The sequence below is a fragment of the Motacilla alba genome, chromosome 4 (genome assembly GCF_015832195.1).
Source record: "Motacilla alba alba isolate MOTALB_02 chromosome 4, Motacilla_alba_V1.0_pri, whole genome shotgun sequence".
Classification (NCBI taxonomy): Eukaryota; Metazoa; Chordata; class Aves; order Passeriformes; family Motacillidae; genus Motacilla; species Motacilla alba.
This window is the reverse complement of record NC_052019.1, coordinates 11989166-12006078: the sequence shown is the minus strand read 5'-3', so window position 1 is coordinate 12006078 and position 16913 is coordinate 11989166. Positions and strand designations below refer to the sequence as shown.

Genomic DNA, 16913 nt, shown 5'->3' with positions numbered 1-16913 from the left:
CCTAAACAAAAGAAATATGCACCTCATTTTCAAGAGTTCCAATTACTATCTGCAGTTGCTGTGCAGGTGTTTCCTTGTGCAGGATGCTCAATTTAAAGCACTAGAATTGCATGACTGAAGGAGAATTAGGTCACAAGTACTCTGGAGAAAAACATAACTGATACTTTGATCACTTGCCCTTCATACAGTGCAAACATAAATCACAAACCCAGCCTGTCACATAAAAAGCGTGAAATCTTTGAATTACACTGGAGCACATCTGCACTTATCCTGACCCCAAATATTAAGTTTCTGTAAGACTTTTAAAGTGGTAGCATTTAAGAATACATAATAACACCTTTCCATGAGAGGCCAGTAACAAAACTTACACACATAACACACCTTTGTACCTCCTGCTCTCCCTAACTAGCTGCCAGCCCTGAGAAGAGAGAAGCACAAAAACACATCACAAAACTATTCTCTTTCTTCATTACAAAAAAAAAAAGTCAATTTTTGTCCACACATGAAAAAAAAATCCCTTGGTGTAGAAAACATTATAAAGAGGAGACTTCTAAAGAAATAAAAAAAAAAAAGCCAAGTGTTTCAAACCAACAAAAAGCTTAAGGAGATTCACCCCTCACCTTGAGAGATTATTTATTGCCCAGGATCTTACCAACTGAACAACCAACATTTCTCCAGTCCAAGATGGACTTGGTTTCTTGGATTTCCACAGTATTTCTAACTGGAATTCCTTTGATGAAGAAAAAGGTTTAGGGGGGACATTTTTTGTTGATTTTCTTAATGGGGAAGACATGTCATGAACATAAGGATTTTCCTGACTGGAAAGATGGGTAGCCCAAAGGCAAAGAAACCACGATAACCAACCAGTTATGTCAATTCTTTGCTTTAAAAATTGCTCCAAAAGTGCCAGAACAGGTGCTGATTAATTTGGTTAATGAGATAATTTTCAGTCTGCTTTTTCACTGGCAGGCTGCCCCCTGACACGGTGAGTTCTTTTTATTTTATAATAGCACCATAAGAAGCAAGTCACACATTTCAGACCTCCTGCAGTGTCTGGCATGCACTCATCTCACAACTCTTCAGAAGCTCCACTTCACAGCAGAAGCTAATTTTCAATTAAGTTTTTGCATTACTGATCCAAATAGTGTATAATACACTTGGATTTGCAGCATTACCCATTTTTCACTTACTGCAAGATGCGAAAGGGAGTATATATGTTAAGTATATGCTTTGTCTAGTTAGCTAGACAGTACAGTTTTATTCCTATTTCCTGTAACCATCTACACATAGAGTTGTTGGGTTAAGGCTGCTGTTGATAAGAACTTAATTTATAATTGTTTTCTGTGTGTAAATTACCTCTTTTGGTAGAGATGGATATATAAAAATCCTAAGAAAAAAAATCTCAAAAGAAGTTATGGGGTTTCTAGTGTCTTATGACAACTTTACTTTGCTTGACTGACTGTAGTATTTCCTTAGTTGCTATTTTCCAGTGTCTTGAACATATTATTTCTCATTATATTAGGTCTTGATGAGAAACCTCCAGAAAAGACATCTAAGTGTTAGTGAGTAAAAAAGGTTCTCTAAATCTTTCTTAAAACCTGTGAAGATCTGGAGAATATTCTCAGCTCTGAAAAAGACTCTGTTCTGGTATTGGACACTTATAAGCTAACAGGAGACTAAGAAAAAACCCAAGGAGAAAAATCAAGGTTTGCAACTAATTGAAAAAAAAAAAAAAATCAGTGGGCTTTCCTAACAACAGCAACAAAATCATACAATTGTAAGATTATTTTTTTATATTATTGATGATTTATGGAGGAGTTAAATATTGTCAGCAGTGTTGTTCCAGCTTTGCTCTTGCCAAGTTTTTGTTCCACTCGCCTGCGTAATTGAACAGTTCACATAAGACAGCACAACTGGGAAGGCTCTCTGAGCTTCCCAGAAGTGTGACCTAATCTGATGAAATCCTGAGAAGCATCCTGGGCTACCATCAGACATCTTCTGTCCAAATAAATTAAGACCATTATGTACAGTGAAAACAGGAATTCTCTCAGGCAAGGTGAGGCATCAGCAGTTCTCTGGTCTGGTATTTCTAGGGGCACTTTACTGGCCTTAGCATTACAAACATCACATCCCTCCAGCCTTCCCTAACCCTCTCAAAAATCAATTGAGATGACTGGTGTAAAACTCTACCAATACCTCAGTACTACAAAAACATCACACACTTTTTTGGCAAGGCACTCTTGAACAGCAGCATGAAGCTGAGATGCAGAATGCACCACTGCCACACCCTACAATCCTCCTCCCCCCAAAGCCTTCATCAGTATTTCAATAGGACAGAATCCATGCTAATGCTTTTTAAGTGCAAGAGGAATAAAAAGTTAAGTACTCCTGAGAAATATCTTGACTGTAAAAAATGAAACACTTAAATGGTAATAGGTTATAAAAGCAGAATTACAATACAGCATTTCTGTAAAATGATTTCCTTCTTATCAAATGTATCCTTTAAAAAGAAAAATAAATGCTTCCTAACCTATGGAGGACCAGAAGGAAGTAAAAAGCAGTCCTTTGCCAAGTAAAATCACACTGGCAATTAGAGTAAGTAACTGAATTCCTACAGTAAAGGATATTCAAAAGCCAAACACTTGATTCACAATGCTTCTTATTTTAATTTAAAATATTCTTACAGACACACATAATCCAGGTAGGAGGAAGAAACTACTGAAGATCCTATTTTCTCTCCTGGTTATGCTGCTACCTTTGGAAAGTATACAAACCCTGCTTTGAATAATTTTATTAACTTCCTGACTCCATCAAGAACACTAAAAACTTTGCTATTGACTTCCATGACAGTTTATTGCACAAAGTGTCATTGTAGAACATGACAGAAAACTCAGAGCAGTTGGGTTTTGCTGTTTGTAAACACTTACACTTTCATTTCTTTCTGAAGAACTACTTAAGAGAGAGCAACCTTCTGCCTTCCTAGAAAATATCAGCTTTAGATCTGGCTGTGATCTCCAAGGTGACTATCTTAGAAATCTGTCCGCAAAACACTGATTTTCCAAACATCAGGCTGGGAAGTGATCTGAACTATTAGGATATGTATATATTGGGACAAAAACATGTTTAGGAGTGGTACTTTGCTTTGAATTATCTTCAAAACAAGAAAGGACACTTTCTGGCAGAAGAGGGAATTGCATTTCATCCTTTGAGGAATAGTGTGTTTCCTTCTTGGTGAGAACCATGAGCAGGAACTGAAACCCTGCTGCATCTCAGAGCACTCAGTGACTGACATGAACACTGAACCAGTGAGTATCCTGTACCAGGATACTCACTGAATCCAGGAGTAACCTGGGTTACTCCTCTTTGACTGAGTATGAGATACACCAGAACCACGCTGAAAAACTGCTCTATGCTTTTCAAGAATAGCAAAGTTATTTTTAAAAAAATAGTGTTTTGAAGAACACCAATCCAACCCTAGCAGAAGTACATATGCCTGGAATCATTCACTATGTGGGACAAATTTTCCTGTTACACAACTCAAGAGAAAGAGAGCAGCTACTACAGGACCCAAGGGCATTATGCAAAAGCATCTACAACAGAGTCCATTTAAGAATTAAATGGAATATCTGACTCAAGTTTTATCTCAGGAGGCAGTTTATTTCTTCACAAACTGAAGAGGTGTGAAAAGATCTAAGAGATGTAAAGACACTGGGAAGTTAATTGGGAAACAAAAATACTAGGAGGAGATATTGCAAGCAGATGAACAAAATGCTGTTTTCCTTCTTTCATTTTGGTTATTGGTAGCTGCTGTTAGGCACAGGATGGAATATATGTGAGGCACTAACACTGTGCATTGCACAGAACACTTTGGGTTAAAGGAACCTTGAAAGGTCATCTAGCCCACATCCCTTGCAATGAGCAGGGCCATCTTCAACCAGGACAGGTTGCTCAGAGCCTCCTCCAACTTGGCCTTGAATGTTTCCAGGGATGGGGCATCTACCACCTCTGGGGGCACACTATTCTGGTGCTTCACCACCCTAACTGCAAAAAAAAAAAAATTGAAATTCCTTATATATAGTCTGAATGTACCCTTTTTTAGTTTAAAACAATTACCGATGAAATGTCTTAACAAATCTGAATGTATATTTATTTATTATCATGAAAAAATGAAGAATATATTTCATTTGCCTTACAAAACCAACTTCTGAAATCACTATGAAATTTTTGTGTTACGAAATAGAAGGGCTACATTACTTACCTAAAATATTTTGTTGTCACAAAATCGATATATTTGCACAAACTGTCCTTCAAACTCCTGTAAACCACAGAAAAAGCAACCTCATTTTTCTTTTTCTTCATTATAAATTAGAGTATACATCAATGTTCCAACCAGGCACGAGAATAACCAGAGTTCTTCCGCAATTTTTTTAAAAATGTTAATCTATGTATCTGTCTGTGAGATCTGAGAGCTTACTACTCTGCCAGAATGTCATCACAGCAGAAGATACTCTCTCCTGCATCAATTCAGGTGTAGAAGGAGAGTAAAATTTACCATGGGACAAATATATGTATATTCATGCACCACAGCCAACAATTTAACACTCCGGAAAATGCTTCAACTCCAAAGAACAATGTCCCAAACAGATGAAAAAGTAGTATAAGAAGTAACATGATGAAGGAACCCGTGGGACCACCTTAACATGATATGATCTTTCCTGTCTAAATCAAATCCTGCTACATGATAATGTGATTTCCTCTAACAAAATTTAAAAGAATTTTTTTTTCATTCCTTTAGCAACAGCATTAATGCATCTGTGTCAAAAAGTATTAAAAATCTGTCATTTATCATCCTGCAGAAAGACTACTTTGCTGTGGTACACTGACAGAAACAGCACAGCTCTGCCCTCGTGACAACACAAAGTACCAGCAGAGCCTTGCGTAATCAGATGTGCTGGTTTGCCAGGGATGTCCTGACCCTGCATGGCATTCCCACCCCCAGGCATCCACCTGCAAGTCCTGCCTTGCTTTCCAATGGACTCTGGGGACATTTGCCTGCACCACGCTAGAAGAGGACACTATCACAGCATCACTTCTACCTCCCACTGCTCTGCACACTATCTGCCTATGGGAAGATGCATTCAGGAGGAGGAAGGACAAGAATTATTCTAACAGTCATTAAATAATACAATTTAATTTTGTATTACAACATAGATGGGTTAAACTATGTACTGATACAACATCATCATGACACAATATAAATCAATATATTTTTAGAATTCAAATTAAGAAGTAACAATAGTTATTCTACAAAAAAGTTATTTATGAACCTGTTTGTAGTCTTCTTTCTAATGGCAAATGACGAATTTTAATATCAGCATCATCTTAAGCACACCTGGTAACTGTAAACCCTTACCATCTAGAGTTCTATGCACAACTGATAATTCTTCTTGAATCTGCCTACTTTAGAAAAAGTTTAAAATACTAAAATCATAGAATCAAAGAATGGCTTAGCTTGGAAGAGACTTAAAGATGATCTAGTTTCAACCACCCTCTCATGGGCAGGGATCAGGCTGCACAGGACCTCCTTCAACCTGTCCTTGAACACTTCCAGGGATGAGGCGTCCACAAGCTCTCAGGGAAACCTATGCCAGTGTCTCACTACCCTCACAGTGAATAATTTCTTCCTAACATCTTATTTAAATCTTCTTTTAGGTTCAAACTGGTTTTTCTGCATTTTACAAAGCTAATTTGAATCAGTTACTCAATTGGGTCAACTAGCTTTGCAGGTAAAAATGTGAGATATTCCCAGCTAGAGGGAAAAACCCCCTCCAAAATATTCTTAAAATAAATTCTTTCATGCACACAAAGTATTTGATTCGATGTACCTAGGTACCTTCATTAATTTGAAATTAGACAACAAAAAGAAAATAAATTAATTGCTCCACTGGGTAGAAAGAAAACTTTACAATTCATTATAGAATCAATTCCTGTCTTAACAACAGTGTCACTGCTTTGTTTTACTTTCTGAGGTTCTGCTACAGTTGAGAACCATCACCACCTGCTGCCGCTTAGCAGACTGTCTTTTTAAATAAGGTTAATATGAAACACTTCAAATTAATGATTGAATGAATGAGGAGCACTTGATGAAGAAGCTGCCATTAAAATTTGCACCCTTTTTTGATAAAACTCATGATGTTTTCTTTTATTTATGGCTCTGCTATTCCAGTGTCATAAACTGGGGAATGTGTAAAAATTTTCTAAAGAAAGGGTATTCTTTGATGTTTGAACTTGGTATACTTTCCAGCCTAGTCAACAAGAAGGAAGATTTAATCTGTGAAACAGAGAGCAGCCACCAAGCAAGCTCTAAGTGATGTCCAGGTGTTAGAAAGACAAATTACGTGTAGGTAGAATTGCCTTGTTAAGGTCTAGAGCTTGACCTGTTTCAATGACCTCAGACCTAGTGGGAAGTTAACAAAGCCTGGGAAGACAGATGTACCACTGATAGTGGACACAAAGAATGCAGAATTTACAGGCTGCAAGGACATTTGGCAGAGCTCCCAAGATAAGGAAGAAACTAATACAGACAACCAGCAACTGTGCTGCATCAGCTCCAGACAGGTAAAGGGTAATTCCCTCAGGGGCAGATCCTGAGCACCAACTCACAGACCACTGACCCAAGAAACACCCCAATCCAAAAGAAGGACAGACTGAGTATGTGAACTAATTAGCATGACAAGTGAGAGAATCAGTAACCAGCAGAAGATAGAATAGTAACTAATAACAGAGTTATACAACTTCCAGCCAATGATTATTAATGCCTTTGTTTGCTAAAATGTACAAATAGGAAAAGGTTTTGATAGTTGTTGTGTTTGTTTTGTGGAATACCAGTGAGCACCCAGGCTTGTGAAACCCTGGAATACATAGCCATTGTCTTTCTCAAGTGTGTAATTACTGGCTTGTTTCCCATCAGGTAACAAACACAATTTTTCTGGACAACACCAATTGCCCAGCGAATTAAGATTAGTCAAAAGTAAACAAATATCTTAAGTTATAAGTACTCCCAGTATTCAAGTTGCTGTCATTTAAGCAGATTTCAGAGATGAACAGTAATGGTTTTCAACACTGTCTAGAAGCTCTTACTGAGAAAGAAAAAAATAGACATGGCTTCTAATTCAAAGAATATTGTGAATATCTGAGGTGGCAGAACACTGGACTGCTGGAAGGTGCACCATGTGATAACAGCGATTGTGTTAAATTTCAGTTAATGATTTCAGAGTAGATCTGCAGAGGGCTTGGCATTTGCAGCATCACAAAACATCCAGAATATGCAGCCTCTGGCCTTTTCTCTGCCTTTACAATAAGGGGGAAAGTCCACTTATTCCTCCCTATACAATCCTCAGCAGAAAACAGGCAGTAAGGTGTGTTTCTGCGACCAAGATTTCCAGGCAGGCATCTCCACTTAATACAGCTCTAAATCCCCTTTTGTGGTTCAGATCCATTTTCTTAAAAAAAAAAAAAAAAAACAAAAAAAAAAAAAAAAAAAAAAAAAAAAAAAAAAACCAACAGGGGAAGATTTTTTTAGGTGCAATTGAAAGACCATGTTGTAACAACCCTTCACACAATGATAATGACTGCAATGCTTTCCCAGCAAATGACTGATTCATTTTTCTCCACTGAGAGCTGCAAACATTAGTCTAGAGATCTAGGACCTTCCCTATGGACCAATAAATCTTTAATTATTTTACACAAAGTGACCTAATTTCAAAAGAAAACTGGCATCCTGCAATATTTTTAATGGTAGTTCAATGCTTAGCTCTGATTTGAACAAAAGATTTCTACAGACACAGGAAAGGCCTCTCCTGTCTTTCTCTGATGGTATTTGTGAGCAAAAATTCAGTAATTGCATTTCTTAAGACAACCAATTTGCCAGCATATATTAGTAAGAAACACCTACTGATTTCCTTTCCTTTGGTGGTACAGATTAAGTTAAAGGCAGGTGAACAGTGACTGGTTTAGCAATAAATGAAGTCGCCACTAACTTAGAAAAATTCAGCACCTGAGCTGAGAACACACAAACTCAGACCCTCCCAGAGTGGAAGTTACTATGCAGACATTTTAAGAATTTCACCTTTAGGTCTGGGTAATGCAATGTGTCTGTGAATCCAGCCTTCCCCACCACCTCACTGGAGCAGAAGCTGCTGATGGCCATGCTGGCATGACCCGAGGCTGTGGATGCAGCCAGCCAGGCAGTCCCACAACGTGCCCCTGGTATTTCCAGGAGCACACCCTGTCACAGCTGTGCAGAATGCAGCACAGAAGCAGTGAAAGTTGCTAAACTCAGCAAGGGCTGCTATGGAACATCAATGATTAGGCCACCTATCTCTGTTGTTCTTGGGGGAAGTGGTCATGATTAACACCAGAAGAGGGCAGAGGAATAGGATACAAGAGATGAGTGCTAAGGCACCTGAAGAAAATACCTTGGTATGATATTTTTAACACAAATATATATGTCCTAAATTTCTGGTCAGCAATATTCAGAGGTAATCCCTAGAAGGATACACAGTGACGGGTGCTCATTCCCTTCCTTGCAATTTGCTGCAATTAAGGCTATAGTTTTATGGGCATTTTAAGCCAATGAAAACCTAAAAAAGACAGAATTCTGCCCCTACCTTGAGCCAGCACAGCTGTGGTAAATCAAAAGAGAGAACAAATTCCAGCTAAAAGTGAGGCATTTTCCCTTCTCTATATCTTTAACATTTATGGCTTTCTCTCTGAGCCAATTCTTCTTGTAATCTGTAAAATGCTAGAGGCAGCACAAGGAGAGTTTGGCAGAGAAAAAGAAGCTGGATATGGCAGGGGAGGAGGAAAAACTCTTTCCATCACAGTGTTGGTTTCCAAAACTTCTACAAAATTAAGTCCTAAACTGTATCAGCAGCCACTTACAGCTTTTTAATCCAGTTCTGCCCACTAAACATCTAATGACATTTTAATGTCCTACAGCCCATACAGGGTTTTTTTTTAATTTAAAAACTCATAGTCCAGTAGATGTGATCATTTTTCTGTATTTATAAATACCATATTGATCTAGCTGAAAATATAAAATTAGACCAAAATTATAAGAAATACAATTAATTGTACTTTACAACTTGTTGCAAACATACCCAAGGACGATTTTGACATTATTTTGATTTTACATACAGTTCCTACCTAACATGTGGCACTTTCTGTTCATCATTCTTGTCTGATGGAAGAAATTCAGACCATTTAACTTACTCCCTCCAAAACACTGCTAACAACTGTGTCCTCAACCCTTTACATTTGCAATAAATGGATGCACTTGGCAAATGGATTTTTAAATCATCTGAAGTGGACAGACCGTTTCGAGAATTCCCACTGCTATGAGTTACTAGAAACACTGCAGAGATTTCTAGAAAGAGAGATTAAAGAAAGAGGAACAATGTAATTTGTTTGGGCATTAGAAGATATTATCACAGAATCATAGTCTAGGCTATGAGTTGGGAGGGACCCGTCAGGATCATTGAGTTTAACTCCTGGCCCTGCACAGGACACCAAGAGTCACACCCTGTGTCTGAGAGCAGTGTCCAAACACCTCCTGAGCTCTGTCAGGCTGCTGCTGTGACCCCTTCCCTGGGGAGCTGTTCCAGTGCCCAGCCAATCTCTGGGGGAAAAACCTTTTCCTGATATCCAACCTAAACCTCCCCCAACTCAAGTTCAGGCCCTTCCCTGGGGTCCTGCCACTGTCACCACAGAGCAGAGATCAGTGTCTGCCCCTGCCCTTCCCTCGCAGGAAGCTGTAACTGCAGTGAGGTCTCCCCTCAGTCTCCTCCAGGCTGACCAGACCAAGTGACCTCAGCCTCTCCTCACAGAATTTCCCTGAAGGCCCTTCACCATCTGCACTGCCCTCCTCTGCCAGTGTTCTGCACACACTGCTGCATTTTCCAACACCAGCAAGACCTTCAGGGAGCAAAAGAAAAATAACAGGATATTTGAAAAAGCAGTAGCATGACTTGGTAAGATATAATAAGGTCAGAAATGGATGGATTCTAGGGCTAAGTAGGATAACCCAAAAAAAAACCAAGTTGTGTCTCAAAAACTAACTTGTTTTTTTATCCTTCTGAACCATGGCAGAGGAATGAAGGACATCAGAATGATGATGATGAAACACACTGAGGGGCGCAAACCTTTCAGTCTGTAGTTCAGCAACAATGTGTTGGGAGCTACAGAATGATGCCATCACACCACATAGGTAACACAAAACGCTCAGCCCCTTACATGTTTTGGTTGCTGCTCTTTTTGGCACTCATATTTTTTACACAAATTATAATTCTATAACATGATGTAATAGTACTGTTCTTTTCCTGCTCTCTGGCCCAATAAAGTCACCATGATCTAGGAATTTCAACAAAGAATATCCAGCTTGGTTTCAAGTGAAGGGAAGACAAATTGATATTCAGGCCACAATCCAAGCATGCCCACTGACCCAGTATATTTACAAATATTACATAACCTGAAGTCAGAAAATAAGATGAAGTAAAAAACACACTGAGATCTTTTCAACAGCTATCTTAGCAATAAACTTAGAGATACAGATACACACATGTTGTTTAAATTTAGGTGATCTTGAGAGAGATAAATAAATAAAATAATACTATTTATTTCACACTAAAAATAATGTTGCAAGTAAGTGCTTCAATTCAATGGAATTCTAATTATACCACTAAGAGCAAGACATATGTGAAACAGTCAGCAAAAAGCATTAGAGAAGGTCTGTCTCACAGCAAGGACTATTAGAACTAGAGATACAAAACACAAAGCAAGGCACCCGTGACCTGGATTTCACCTGAGTATTTCCACTTTTCCTACCAAGAAAGAATTTGCATATTAGCCAATAATGTAAAAAATTATAAACAGTGAGCAAGCCAAGACTTCTAAGAAGTAGGAATTACTGCCCATGAACAGTAAATCTGATGCATTTAGTAACCACCTAGGGCATGCAATAGCAATTCAATGCAGTTCATCTGCACATTCTTCTAAGAAATTCTAGACAGAAATGCAGCTGCTCTGTGGCTGCTGGCCTTACAAACCACTCTCTTACAGCTTCTGTCCACATTTTCTAACTTAAATATTAAACTTCTGACTTTATAAACAATTATTATTAATCCATGTGTCACATTTCAAGCAAATACTATACTCTAAATAATTTCAAATGTAAATTAGATATATTGACTTCTGATAAAAGGTATTTTTACAGTAACACTGGCAAAATATCTTGATAGTAAGACATTACTCCCTGACTATAGAGGGCAATTTGTGTTCATTTGCCTACTCCAAAATAAAAATTGTTTGGCAATAATTTCGTTATTATGGTACTTATTTCTAGAGCATCAATCAAAGTATTAAACATACACCCAAATATACTAAGAGCATCTATTACTGTGAGAGTTGAAAAGCAATCAATTTCAGAGTTCATCCGGACAGTGTAGTTTACTTACACCATTAACAATCATTGTAACTTGAAATTCCATAAATGCAAGGAGAACCTAGCTGAAAATATGACTGCTTGTCACATAAACACGCTGTCTTTATCTAGAGATCAAAACCACAGCTGTGAAAATACTGTAAGTCTTGTCCAGATGAAAAAACCCCACCTAAGCTGGCACAGATAAAAAGCTCCAGGAGACATAGATTAAAACTAGCAAAGCCACATCTTGTTAAAGCATATGTCACACATCTACAATATTTTTAACACGTGCTAGAACATACTGGATGCATTATCACATTTATTTCCTTGAGAACAAAGCTAGAATTAATAGTACAGGGTAGTCCTTGTTCAAAAGAACTTAAATTCAAGAGGAAGCAACAGAAGTATCAGCTGTATTTTCAGATGCAATCTGAGAAGTTTTTCTGGGAAGCTAACAAAAAGCCAAAATTGTTTAAAATTTACTGGTTAACTAGAAGTCCTTCCTAAATGCTGCTCTGTGCCTGGAAAAATAATTCAAATAAAGCAAAAATAAGGAAATCTATTTTAAATAAAAATTGTTTGTAAAAAAAAAGTTATTTGAAAATAAAACCTTTCAATTTTTCAGGTTCCTTTTTTTTTCCTTATGGCAGAGTATTAAAAAAGAATTTTAAAGGCAATGGAAACAGAACGTTTTGCAATAGCCAAGTATATTTGTCTGCTACACGTTTTTAAAAAACACCACATTTTCTCCAGTACTGATCTTGGATACTGGATTTAGGAGAGCTCTCCTGAAAATACCTTACATCAAGCTGTGCTTGGTCTCAAGTACTAAATTCTCACTGTGATTTAGCAGAAAGGCATATTTTCTTACCATTGTTCCATATCTGAGCTTCCTTCTATCAGAAAATCCCTGAGGTACACCAAAAATATTGCCCTTGCTTTTTACATTTCTAATACATGCCATAAAGCAATTTTATTTCTCTATTTAGAAGACTGTCATAAAAACAGTGAGATGTTTCTAAAGGAAATACTCCTGTGAGAATTTGGTTTCTTCCACACATACCATGTATGATTTACACAGCTCCTAGTCTTTCAAATAAAGTCTTAAGGCCAACAAATAATTTCTTTTTCATTAGCAAATAAAGAGAATGAAATCAATTACTTTATGTTCTCACTAACTTATTAACGTAAACAATCTGTTTAGGATGCAATAATATATAAAGCCCAGAGAATTTACTTGCACCAGTGAATTAAAAGAAGGATTGAGATTCCCAACTACTCACAGATTTTGTTTTATAGAAGTAAATTTACTACTATGACTTGAACTTATACCTGGACTGTACTTGGTAAACGTCATAACCTTACCAAACTTGTCCACGTTTATCTGAGAAAAAAAATTTGAACAGCAATTATGAATGTGAATTATGCTCATCATGTCTTCAGCTAAGGCTCCCACTCATTTCAAACCATGCTCTGTGCTAGATGAGCATATGCACCCTCAGCAGCCATGGCACTGACAACACACTTGGGAGAGAACAGAACTTCAGCTCTGGTGTGCCCCCACACACTCACAGATAAAATGCAAGGCTGCACTAAGAAATGCAGCTCATGGTTTAGCAGGGAGAAGCTGAAGAGTTCAGCTCTGTGCATGCAGCCCTGCTCACAATCCTAGACTGGTTTGGGTTGGAAGGGGCCATAAAGATCTTTCCTGCCCCTTGCCATGGGCAGGGACACCTCCCACTGAACGCGGTTGCTCAGAGCCCCAGCAGAATGAACCTCACAGTGCCAACAAAAGGCTTTTTGAGATCAAAATGTTAAATCAAGGCACTGGCAAGAATCTTTTCAATCTATGTGACTGCTGTGTATAACCACTAACATATACAGGTCCATCTAAATGAACACACACAAATACGCATCCTGCCAACTATATCAAAAAATGTCATTTTTGACTGCAGGGCAAGGTAAGCCCCTACAAAGAAATTGATAAAGATGTTTAAAACCTATCTGACCTATAATGTTAGAAAAAGGGCTTTTGTGGGTTGTTTTTTTTTGGGTTTTTTTTCAACCTTTTGAATGGAAACCAAAAATGAGAAAAATGTCCCTAGAAAACTGTGTTCAAAAATAATGATAGAAGTATAGAGCAGCAATATAAAATAAAAATAATATTCCACATCTCACTAAGGAACACTGCTTCTACAAACTATGTCATGAACTTCTAATTTCAATGTAAATCTAGCAGTTCAAAAGAGAGGCCAAAGGAATCTTTTTATTCCTATAGAAAGAATACATTTCCTTTACCTTCTTTGTGATGGCGATATAATGCAAAATTATGTATTTTATTTTATAGATTTTTATAACTAACATCATCTCTACTTTTGCTGAAATACCATTCAAGACTATATCCTAAATCAGGAAAGGTAAGTAATTATTTTTATAACTTGATTAAAATACAACAGATTAGTGAAAATTGTGATGTAGATATTTCAAGTTTATTCCAGTCTGACTTGTTAGTCAATATTTTCATTTTTGAAAAACCCACCCCACCCTGAACAACAGCAAAAAATTCGAACCGAATTCCATTAAAAATGGAATCTTATGTTTTGGTTGTCTTGTTTTAAACATAGCACTGAAAAGGTGGACAAATCAGACTACTGCTGCCAGTCAACATAGATTTTTATGGCAGCCACATATTAGATTAAACTACAGAACTATATTTAACCTGAGAAGATAGGGTCCCACTTATGTAATCCTACTTCAGGAGCTTCTAATGAGTTAGTGCAGCCTAACCCAGATATGCCTGCCAGCAAGTTCCATGCTCTTTCATGTCAACTCAATGATGAGAGTACAATTTCATTGTAAAAATTGCTGCAAAGCATGAAGAGTACTCTTGTTAAATATGGCAATCATCAATATAATCAGTAACCTAAAAATAAACTGCTGCCTAATTTATCCCATATTTATAACAGAGACTCTTTATTTGTATTATATTTGCTATATAACTATAGTCAGTGTTATTAAAGAAGAGATTCCTAAGGCAGGGGAATATGCAGTCAATGGAATTAGGTAAGTAAAAAGACTGGTGAGTTCTTTGACACTAGAGCATTCACTAGAGAGAGCAGATGCCTGCATTTACAAGTCAATGAACACATGAAGAAATTACTGAAAGATGCTTTAGGACTCAAATTATACGTTAAGCGAGTTATTATCACGGTGGCCTCTTTTTCCCTTGAAAATCTACTGACAAGGATGCCCATCCATCTCAGAGAGGTCTTCATCTTTCAGAGAGCATCCTCTGAGAGTCGTGCTTCCCCAGCTGAGGGTCCTGCATCCCACCACCTGCCCGGCAGGCACATATGGCACGTGGGGATCAGCGGGGCTCACGCGGCAACATCTGCCAGCTGATCAAAAGTGGCACTAATGAAATGCTAAAAGCAGTTCAGCTCACTCCTGCATGCTGAAAGACAGCTGTAGTGACAAAAGGTGTATGGGAAGAACACCACATTAAGATTACAGATGGGAAAAGGAGCAGGGAAAAGGATGAAGCTGTTCAGAACATGCCTTCTGACCCAAGTCATCTACTGTAAACACCCTGCCAGATACAATCATACTGCTGCTTGAAATCGAGCACAGCATGAAATGCAAAACTGTGATGTAAGAAATAAGGACAGGAAAAATATTACTAAAAACAGAATAAATATTTCAGAATTTATCATTACAATTTGTCACTGCATCACATAACTTCAGTTCCTGTCATTTACAGAATTGGCTGTGTTTAAAGGGTTCTTCACTTGAAGTTCATCTCAACAAATGATCCCAGCATAAAAAATGTATATGTATAAAAATAGTTTGAATTTCAGTGTCACTAGTTGCTTTCTCTACACTGTCTCTGCTGATATTGCACATAGAGGAAAAGCACTAAAAACGCAGTTCAAAGAGATGTCCTTTCTGAACATCACATTTTCTCTGGGGCACTCAGAGATCTTTCTCTGTTACTGTATGAGGTCCACAGATACCAAGATTCAGAGCAGAGCAACTATACTAGGCATGGAAACATGGCATTCCCAAAACCAAACAAGACCAATTAACCACAAACATGGTATCTTGGCTTCAAATGCTAATTATTTCCCTGCAAAGCTAAAGCTGAAGTCCAGTGGGAAGTGCTTTTACTAATTTAGCTCTTCACAAAGGAAACACAGAGGTGCCTCAAAGATAAACAGTTTACATTTATTTTACCTAAATATTTTATTAAAAAAAAACTTGATGACAGGAAAGCAACAAATAATGGCCTTCCATCTAGCAAAAATTTTGTCACTGGCTTGGCTGTTCACATGAAATACATTAATACTAATGGAGCTCTCTCTGGGAGAGAGGGAGATGTGAACCCTCCTGCAACAGCCCAGTCATTCAGATGAAGTGCAGAAAAGAGGCCAGGCACTGAACCATCTCACAAGCAGCTACATCTTTGTGTGCATCATATTCTGCACAGTGAGGTGAAAGACTGGGAAGGGAAAGTCTAGAAGTTAATTTCCTGTGAATGTGGCTTAGGTAAACTGAAAGATTGATTTTTAGCATTCTTCTCAAGCTCAAGAAAGCTAATCTGTATGTCCAAGAAGAAAACAATACAATCAGTAAAAAACCTGGCATTAAACAATGACTCAGCATGCTGATTGAGTCTCAAGCTCTGAATAAAGTACTTATAACATATTCAAAATTTAGAAGGGTGGCTGCACTCACTCAAAGAAAAAGAAAAGGAATTAGTGAGCCAAGTAGTAAGCTAACTAAAAGCAAAAATCAGAAATTAGAAAATAAGTAGCTTGCTATTTAAAGAAAGACAAAAAGGTCACTTTTCCTAATGTAAGGGCAATTCAGAAAAAATCATTTAACAAAACCACTGTAAATACTCTGGAAATTTAAAGTCATCCAACATGACATGCTCTTGAAGTAAAAAGCTAACATTGAATCCAGAAAGATAGATTCCATGCTTAGCACCAGTAAAATTTATTATAAAATATGTTTTTTCAGCATTAGAAAAGTAAATTTGAATCTGATTACTAACATTTATTATTACAAATGCATAAGATAAAGACATATTATGAATATTCATTAAAATGTCTTGCACAAATGCAAGATGATCTGTGCAGACTGAAATATATATATTCTATCCTACAAAGAAAGATAATCTCAATGGAAGAAAAGAAGCAATTATGTAAAAAGGAAATGCAGAATGAAACATACCAGAAAGAGCTGAAATTCAAGTTACACAGGAGGCTTAGGTGCTTCATGAATAAAGAAGGAAGAAAACCTCAATAAGTGAGAAATCATGCTATGAAGAAAAAAGAGGAAGTCTATCAGTTAGCTACACAATAATATGCAGATCATGGTACAGCAATATAAAACATCAGCATATAAATTCTACTTATCAGAAACAAAA

At 37.4% G+C, this 16913-nt stretch overlaps 1 long non-coding RNA gene across 1 annotated transcript in view; it reads right to left on the bottom strand.

Annotated features, from left to right (window-relative positions):
- Nucleotides 1–792: 792 nt before the first annotated feature.
- Nucleotides 793–16913, bottom strand: part of LOC119700576 — a 28373-nt gene continuing 12252 nt past the window's right edge. The window contains exons 3-4 of the long non-coding RNA XR_005256811.1: nt 4259–4315; nt 793–4041 (exon numbers count right to left, since the gene is read on the bottom strand). This is a non-coding gene — a long non-coding RNA (uncharacterized LOC119700576). The remainder of the gene's footprint in view (nt 4042–4258; nt 4316–16913) is intronic.